General features: G+C 34.5%; 1 non-coding gene across 1 annotated transcript; it reads right to left on the reverse strand.

Moving 5' to 3' along the window:
* Positions 1-384: 384 nt before the first annotated feature.
* Positions 385-491, reverse strand: LOC128036500 (small nucleolar RNA R71). The gene has a single exon (XR_008193295.1). It is a non-coding gene; the product is annotated as a small nucleolar RNA R71 (small nucleolar RNA).
* Between the last annotated feature and the right edge of the window lie 9,751 nt (positions 492-10,242).

The following is a 10,242-nucleotide window of genomic DNA, read 5'->3' on the forward strand; positions in this document are numbered from 1 at the left end:
TATTGCTAATGATAGGGATAGAGCTTTAAGACAGTATGCCGTGCCAGTATTTCATGATCTTAATCTGGGTATTAGGAGACCCGAAATTGAGGTACAACAGTTCGAGTTGAAGCCAATCATGTTCCAGATGCTTCAGACAGTGGGCCAATTCCGTGGAATGGCTACCAAAGATCCTCACCTACACTTAAGACTATTTATGAAGCTGAGCAATTCTTTCAGTTAATCAGAGTACCCGAAGATGCATTACTATTGAAGCTATTCCCATATTCACTAAGGGACAGAGCTCGAGCTTGGTTGCACTCATTACCACCAAACTCAATTTCAACATGGCAATAGTTAGCAGAAAAATTCCTTATGAAGTATTTCCCGCCTAGCAAGAATGCTAAGTTGAGAAACGAGATCATTGCTTTCCAACAAATGGATGATGAGTCATTGTATGAGGCATGGGAAAGTTACAAAGAATTATTATAGAAGTGCCCTCATCATGGGATACTACATTGCATACAACTTGAGACATTTTAAAATGGTCTCAATGCTCACACGAGGATGGTAGTGGACGCTTCTACTAATGGTGCTCTCCTTTCTAAGTCTTATAATTAGGCTTATGAAATCATTGAGAGGATTGCCAGTAACAATTATCAATGGCCAACTAATAGAGCAGCGTCAGGAAGACGAGTCGCTGGAATACATGAAGTAGATGATCTTACTTCACTCGCATCTCAAGTATCATCAATATCCTCAATGTTAAAAAATCTTACTACTAATGGGTGTAATAGTTTTGCAGCATAGCCACTGAATCAATTTGAAAAAATAGCATGTATTTATTGTGGGGAAGGACATTTGTTGAAAGAATGTCCATCGAACCCAGAATCTATGTATTACATGGGTAACTAGAACCAAAATCGAGGAAGGCAAGGGTTGCAATCCAATTTCTATAGCCCATCATGGCGAAACCGCCCAAACTTTTCCTAGAGTAAACAAAGGGGCAGGAACCAGTAACAATTATGTCCAACCTAGGCCGACCCAGCCACCTAGTTTTTACCAACAAGCTTAGAAACCAACCCAAGCTGAACCATCTAATAACCTAGAGTATCTATTGAAGGCATACATGGCGAAAAATGATGCCTTTCTAAGGTATTTGGAGAATAAAGTGGGCCAACTTGCCACTGAACTCAGAAACCGACTACAAGGTGCTTTACCTAGTGATACGGAGAATCTGAGGAATCCAGGGAAAGAGCATTCTAAAGTGTTAACATTGAGGAGCAGAAAGACTTTAGACCCTAATTCCGTCGAAGTTGAGAAGGAGCCAGCTAACGCTCAAGAATCAGAGGAAGTTCAACCGAGTGTGGAAATTCCAGATTCACCGGAAATTGAATCTGTAAAATCCAACAAGGTAACTTTTGAACCAACTAATTCTGATCAACTAATAACTCCGCTAGATGCAGAATTGCCACAAAAAATGAATCAACCAGTTCTAGTAAAGAAACCTCCACCACTCTACTCTCAAAGAAGTTAGAAGCAGAAGCAGGAAATTCAATTCAAGAAGTTTCTAGACGTACTCAAGCAACTTTATATAAATATCCTGTTGGTTTAAAGCACTTAAAAAAATGGCGAACTATGTCAAATTCATGAAGGATATCCTGTCTAAAAAACGAAGGCTTGGAGAATTTGAGATAGTAGCCCTAACGAAGGAATGCAGTGCATATCTTCAAGAAAAACTACCCCTAAAATTGAAGGATCTTGGATTTTTTACCATACCTTGCAATATTGGAGCAATATACTGTGGTAAGGCACTATCTAACTTGGATGTGAGTATCAACTTGATGCCCATGTCAATATTTAGGAAGTTGGGGATAGGTGAAGTTAGACCTACTACAGTTACACTTTAATTACCAGATCGATCCTTAGCACATCCAGAAGGAAAAATTGAGGATGTATTGGTACGTGTAGACAAATTTATCTTTTCTGCTGACTTTGTGATTTTAGATTTTGAAGCAGACATAGAAGTGCCAATCATCCTTGGAAGACCATTCTTAGCAACCGGAAAGACCCTTATTGATGTGCAAAAGGGCGAGCTTACTATGCGTGTTCAGGATGATCAGGTAACATTTAACATTTTTCAGTCCATGCGATTTCCTGACACAATTGATGATTGTTCTGCAGTGTCTGATTTAGAGGATTTAATCGTGGAGAAGGAACTCAACTATGTTGAGGACCCATTGGAACAAATTTTGACATCAGATCCTCCAAATGATGAAGATGAGGATGAATACTTAGCTTTGTTAGAAGCTAATCAAAGGGGATTTAATCCGCAATCCCACTTTGAATCTTTGGATTTAGAGAAAAGAGATTATTCCCATCCAAAAGCATTAATCAAGGAGCCACCTAAATTATAACTGGAGGTACTTCCCTCATGTATGAAATATGTTTATTTAGGTAACTCTTCTACTCTGCCTGTGATTATTTTAGCAAAATTAACTACTAAGCAAGAAGAGAGACTCATCCTGGTGTTGAAACAATACAAGAAGGCTATCGGATGGATCATAACTGATATTCACAGAATTCGTCCATCTGTATGCATGCACAAGATTATCTTAGAAGGTGACGAAAAAGGGATGATTGATAGACAACATAGACTGAACCCCATCATGAAGGACGTAGTCAAGAAATAAATCATCAAGTGGTTAGATGTGGGTATAATTTACCCCATCTCAAATAGTTCATGGGTAAGTCAAGTCTAGTGCGTGCCAAAGAAAATAGGTATCACGATCATTGAAAATGAGAATAACAAGTTGATACCGACTAGAACGGTTACGGGATGGATAATTTGCATCGATTACCAGAAGCTAAATAAGGCAACTAGGAAAGATCACTTTCCTTTGTCATTTTTGGACCAGATGCTGGATAGATTTACAGGGTGAGACTATTACTATTTTCTCGATGGATACTCGGGGTATAATCAGATTACAGTAGCACCGGAAGATCAGCACAAGACAACATTCACCTATCCATACGGTACATTTGCATTTAGGTACATGCCATTTAATTTATGTAATGCACCTACTACGTTTCAAAGATGTATGATGTCTATTTTTATGACATGGTTGAGAAATATTTGGAAATTTTTTATGGATGATTTTTCTCTATTTGGAGATACATATGATGATTGCCTAGCCAATCTAGCCAAGGTACTAAGGCGATGCGAAGAAATAAATTGTACTTAACTGGGAAAAGTGTCATTTCATGGTATGAGAAGGTATTGTTCTAGGGCATCAGATAACAAGAAATGGACTCGAGTTAGATAAAGCAAAGGTAGATGTTATTGAGAAACTCTCACCTCCAATATCTACAAAGGGTGTTAAGAGCTTCTTAGGCCACGCCAGTTTCTATCGAAGATTCATCAAGGACTTCCCTAAAGTTGCTAAACCCTTATTCAAATTATTGGAGAAGGACACGGCGTTTAAATTTGATGAGGAGTGCTCAAAGATTTGAAGAGTCGGTTAGTATCGGCACCCATAATAGTCACACCAGACTGGGATTTTCCATTTGAATTGATATGTGACGCAAGTGACTTCGCGATCGAAGCTGTCATGGGTTCACAAAGGAACAAAGTTTTTCATCCCATATACTATGCGAGTCGGACTTTAACAGGAGGTCAATTGAACTAAACGGTAATAGAAAAAGAGTTACTTGCTATTGCGTTTGCTTTTGACAAGTTTTGATCTTATCTTTTAGGTACCAAAGTGACTGTTTATACGGACAACTCGGTAATTAAGTTTTTACTTGCCAAGAAAGAAGCTAAGCTGAGACTAATTCGATCGTTACTTCCACTTCAAGAGTTCGATCTAGAAATTCAAGATCGAAAGGGAGTGGAAAACCAAGTAGAAAACCACTTGTCCAGATTGGAGCCGCAAGAAGGGAACTCTCCTCTTATACCAATTCAAGAAACATTTCCAGATGAACGCATACTGAAGATAAATCATGTCCTTAATACCCCTTGGTTTGCTGATATTGCTAACTTTTTAGCTTGGGGTTTGATGCCAGTTGATAAGATGTATTATCAAAAGAAAAAGTTTCTTCACGATGTGAAGTACTATTTCTGGGAAGAATCGTATTTGTTTAAAAAGTGTGCAGATCAAATGATCAGGAGTTGCATGGTAGAAGATGAAGTACATAAGATTTTATACCATTGTCACTCAGCTCCGAGTGGGGGACACATCGAAGGTACACGTACTGCAACCAAGGTATTGCAAGTCGGATTCTTTTGGCCAACACTATTCAAAGATGCATATTGTAACAATCCGATTTGGGCCTAGTCGGAATAGTGGTTTTGGGACCACAAATCCGACGAGGAAAAATTTATTCTTATTATATTTTTATAGTCTACAATTTCATGGACTGCTTTTGTGAAAATATTGTTCGAAAATTTCGACATTTGAGCACTCAATTTAGTAAAAAGAACTAAATTGTAAAAAGTTCAAAATTGAGTTCTACATGTTAGAAGTGTCCAATTGTTATGAAATTTTAAATTAAATATCCTTATATGGTAATTAGACCATTGGTTAAGTTGGTGGACAAAAATGGACAAGGTTAGGCATGTTTCCAAAGATTTTCATTAGGGGTATTTTAGTAATTTAGTAATTAAAATGAATTAAAAACAAAATTAAAAGCCAAATTTTGTCCATCTTCAAGCTAGGGCCTGAAATTTGCATGGAGAAACCATGGCTAGGGTTTTTCAAGCTTCCAAGCTCGATTGTAAGTCCATTCTAGCCTCATTTTTAATAATTTTCACGTTTTTGAAATCCTTGTAACATGATTTATTTATTTCTACCATTTATTTGAGATATGATGAAGGTCTAGGTTTTGATCCATGTTAGAAATTTGTGTATTTTGATGGTTAATGGTAGATTACGCATGTTTGTGGTTAGAGAAATAACTTTTATTGAGTAATTTTCGGTGAAAATGCATAAAAGGACTAGTTTGTAAAAATATTGTAAAATGTGTGTAAGTGTGTGAATAAGTGAAAATTGTGGACTGCTATAGTTATGAAAATGGTTCGGCTAGGCCTAAAATGTAAGGAAATTGAATAAAAATTATTTTACGAGCCTAGGGGCAAAATCATAATTTTGTGAAATTTTAGGGGCAAAAATGTAATTTTTCCAACGTATGATTTTTGGAGTAAATTGAATAATGTGAGTGTTAAATAAGTTTGTATGTGAATAATGCATTGTTTTAATTTTATTTAATATATTGTTGAGAAACGATTGAATATAGAATAAATATTTGTGTAGATTACAAAAAATGTGGTTAAATTTGAAAAATTGGTAAAATGTTGTAAAATAAGGTTCCCGATTGAACACTCAGATTAGACTGGGATTCATCAAATGTAAGGGGTTGCTAAGCGTAGATTCCCCGAATCACTGATCAAAAAGGGGTTGCTAAGTGCAAATTCCCCGAATCACTGATTAAAAAGGGGTTGCTACGTGTAGATTCCCCGAGGGGTTGCTAAGTGCTGATTCCCCGAATTATTGATTATAAAGGTGGTTGCTAAGTGCTGATTCCACCATATACTTGATTGTGAAAGGGGTTGCTATGTGTTGATTCCCCGTATCACTGAATATAAGTTGGTTGCTAAGTGCTGATTCCACCGAGTAACGGTTAATATTCCGAAGTGTTCATTGGGGAAATTGGACAAGTGAAAGTACATGTGAAATGAATGGACATGGTTAGGCATGTTTCCAAAGTTTTTCATTAGGGGCATTTTAGTAATTTAGTAATTAAAATGAATTAAAAACAAAATTAAAAGCCAAGTTTTGTCCATCTTCAAGCTAGGGGCTGAAATTTGCATGGAGAAACCATGGCTAGGGTTTTTCAAGCTTCCAAGCTCGATTGTAAGTCCGTTCTAGCTCCGTTTTTAATGATTTTCACATTTTTGAAACCCTTGTAACAAGATTTTTTTATTTCTACCATTTATTTGAGATATGATGAAGGTCTAGGTTTTGACCCATGTTAGAAATTTGTGTACTTTGATGGTTAATGGTAGATTATGCATGTTTATCGTTAGAGAAACAACTTTTACTAAGTGATTTTCGGTGAAAATGCATAAAAGGACTAGTTTGTAAAAAGATTCTAAAATGTGTGTAAGTGTGTGAATAAGTGAAAATTGTGGACTGCTATAGTTATGAAAATGGTTCGACTAGGCCTAAAATGCAAGGAAATTGAATAAAAATTATTTTACGAGCTTAGGGGCAAAACCATAATTTTGTGAAATTTTAGGGGCAAAAATGTAATTTTGCCAACATATGATTTTTGGACTAAATTTAATAATGTGAGTGTTAAATAAGTTTGTATGTGAATACTGCATTTTTTTAATTTTATTTAATATATTGTTGAGATACGATTGAATATAGAATAAATATTTGATGTAGATTACAAAAATGTGGTTAAATTTGAAAAAGTTGGTAAAGTGTTGTAAAATAAGGTTCCTGATTGAACACTCGGATTAGATCGGGATTCATTGAATGTAAGGGGTTGCAAACTGCAGATTCCCCGAATCATTGATCAAAAAGGGGTTGCTAAGTGCAGATTCCCTGAGGGGTTGCTAAGTGCAGATTCCCTGAGGGGTTGCTAAGTGCTGATTCCCCGAATTATTGATTCTAAAGGTGGTTGCTAGGTGCTGAATCCACCGTATCCTTGATTGTGAAAGGGGTTGCTATGTGATGATTCCCCGTATCACTGAACATAAGTTGGTTGCTAAGTGCTAATTCCACCGAGTAACGGTTAATATTCTGAAGTGTTCATCGGGGAAATTGGACAAGTGAAAGTACATGTGAAATGAATAAGATTACGTGATGAATATTGGGCTTGATATTTAATCGACCCTTGAGTAAGAAGATATGAAGTAATGAAACTATTAAAGAGTAAATTTAGAAATAAAATAGTTTTGAACAACATCAGTTGTGTGACTTTGAAAAATCACCAAAAATGATGGAAATTGAGTTAGAGGCTAAATATTATATGAAATTAAAGATTAATGAGTCTATTTTCACATAAAAAGAGACAAAGGAAGCAAAAGAGTTTTATATTATGAGATATTTTAATTTTAGTGAGACAGGGCTAGAATGATTTTGAAATCCCTTGTTCTGAGTTTGGAAAATAATTAAAAATTATAAAAAAAATCATTATTGGATAAACTTTATCTTTTTAGAATCCTGAATGACTCTATTTTCAAAAGAAACAAACGAGAACATTATCGGAATTCTGTACAATGAGATAATTAATTTTTAGTGAAGAAGGGTCAGAACTATTGAGCTGTGAAACAGGGGAAACTTTAAAGAATAAACTGTACTTATTGGCTAAGCCAAAAATTCTGAAAATTTTATGGTAAAAGGATATAGGAGTCTAGTTTTGGGGAAAATTAATGGATTTTAATTTCAATATCTGTAGCTCGAGATATAAATAAATTAGTGACTTAGACTCAGACAGATAGCTTGAATTTACATACAGTGAAATAGTGAAAGTATGGATAATGTGGTTTAAGTGTGGTATACACATTAAGGATATGGAATGGAGAGGAGGAGGAGGAAAATTGGAAAATATATGAATTATTTGTGTATAATTAGTCATATGTTCGATTATAATTGATAAACGATGAAATAGAAATGACGCTTATATTTGTCATTATTGGTCATGATTTAAGCTCATGTGGGAAAATAAAGTTTCATAGTATGTGTGTATGGTATATTGGGTATATGATTTGGCATGAAGTAATGTCATGAACGATTTATGAATTAACTCATGTTGGTAAGTTTGATACATGAACAAATGTTGTGCTCATCCATGCTTATAATGCTTATGCTATATGTTTATTTGTTAACATATTTGGTGTATATGCTTAGGCTTTGGCCAAGTTGTGGCTGGATTATGCCACGTGAAACTTATAAGTTATGAATTGAATTATTAAGTGCCTAAATGGAAATATGCGTGTGATCAAGAAAGGGGTGATAAGATTTAAATTATGTAATCTCTAGTGAAATGGTTTATCATGTGGTTAGTTCCAAAAATAATTAGGTTTAAATGCACTAGCTTGCGACTATGGTTGAATGATATGTTTATGTCTTGTGTGATGTGCATAGGAAACGGGTATAGAAAGGTAATGAAATAGTAAGTTCATACTTGAAGTGTAAAATGACGAAAAAGGGGATAATGAGTTGAATTGATGTTGTTATTTAAGTTAAAGTGATATTTTCATTGCAAAATTGAGAATTTCATAGATGTGTTAATGAATGGTATAATCGATAAACATTGAGTTAAATGGTAAATATGTATTAGTATTGATCTTAATGATATTGAATTGTAAGTGAATTAAAAGGAAATTCCTAGTGATATGATTTGAATTGTAAGCGTGAGAAATTGTGAAATGAATGAAAAGGAAATGAAGCATTGAATTGCATGAGTATGTATCGGGTCTAGTAGGCCTTATTTACTATGAATATAATATTTTAAGGATATATAGTGAAGAATTATAAAAGTATGTTAATAATTTGAAATTTTTAATTTAGATGAAAATTTATAACTTGGTTCAATACGTTTACAAGTGTATGTGTTCTGGTAATGCCTCGTACCCTATTCCAGTGTCGATTACGGGTAAGGGGTGTTACACATATGCTTACGTAAAGAGTTATGATCGATGTCAAAGGGTCGAAAATGTCACCAGCAAAAATGAGATGGCTCGAACAAACATCATTGAGGTAGAATTATTCGATGTTTGGGGTATTGACTCTCTTCGTCTTTTGGTCACAAGTACATATTAGTAGCAATATACTATGTGTCTAAGTGGGTTGAGGCAGAGGCATATCCGAAAAATGATGCTAAGGTTGTAATGAAGTTTTTGCAGAAACATGTGTTCATAAGGTTTGGAACCCCAAGAGCCATCATCAGTGATGAAGAGTCCCATTTTATGAACAAGTGGTTTAAATGGTTATTAGATAAACATTGAGTGAAACACAAGGTGGCTACAACTTACCATCTGCAGACGAATGAGCAAGCTGAACTGGCAAACAAGGAGATCAAAGGCATACTTGAGAAGGTAGCTTTCCTGAACCAACGGCAAGCTGAACTGGCAAACAAGGAGATCAAAGGCAAGCTGAACTGGCAAACAAGGAGATCGAAGGCATATAAGACACCTTTAGGGATGTCATCCTATAGGTTAGTCCTTGGGAAAGCCTGCGATCTACCCTTGGAGTTAGAACACAAAGCTTATTGGGCTCTCCAACGATTCAACTTGGATCTTAAAAGTGCCAAAGGGAAACGGATGCTTCAACTTAAAAAGTTAGAAGAATTTTGAATGTCTTCATACGAGAATGCCAAATAACTTAAGGAGAGACTGAATAAATGGCATGACAAGCACATTCGAGTTCGAGAATTTGAAGCAAGTTAGCAAGTCTTGTTATTCAATCCTAGATTAAGGTTCTTTCCAGGTAAGTTAAAATCATGTTGGTCCAATCCATTTATGATTCATCGAGTCTATCAATACGGAGTTGTTGAACTTCAAGGTAAGGGAGGTAATTTTCGAGTTAATGCTCAACGCTTGAAACATTACCAGGGACATAAAATTGAACAGAATCAAATCTCGTTCATTTTATCATATATTTAATTATTCTTATTCTTCTATTTGAATAAATGATTTAGGGTATATTTTCGGGATTAGTATGTTTAAATAAATTCTATCTAGGAGATTGGAACTTAAGCGGGACCGCTTGTAACCTCTCCAATCTTTCCTGGGAATTGATTTTAACATAATTTTTCAAGAAATTATTCCCTAAATGAGAAAATAAATTTCTAGTTTTCAAATAAAAGGGTCAATTTTGAATTTTGAATTTTGAATTTTGAATTTTGAATTTTATGTTGCAACTCAATTTTGAATTTTCATTAGGTCTAGGAACTTAATTGAATTATTTTTAAAATTTGGTTACTCTTTTGTAAATATTAAAATTAGATTCCTCTTTTGTAAATATTTTCAAAAGAATCTAGAATAAATTATTTTAGTTCAAAAAAAGAAAAGATGATAATTATTAATATATAATTATATTCATTATAATATATATTAATTATGATCAATTTTATTTAGAGTTAGGATTAGTTTAAATTTAATCATATTTTATTCGATAAGTTTTATCTTAATAAATTAATAGCAAATAATAATTTAATATGCATTATATTAATTATTAATTGTTATTTACT

The sequence above is a fragment of the Gossypium raimondii genome, chromosome 13, assembly GCF_025698545.1.
Source record: "Gossypium raimondii isolate GPD5lz chromosome 13, ASM2569854v1, whole genome shotgun sequence".
NCBI lineage: Eukaryota > Viridiplantae > Streptophyta > Magnoliopsida > Malvales > Malvaceae > Gossypium > Gossypium raimondii.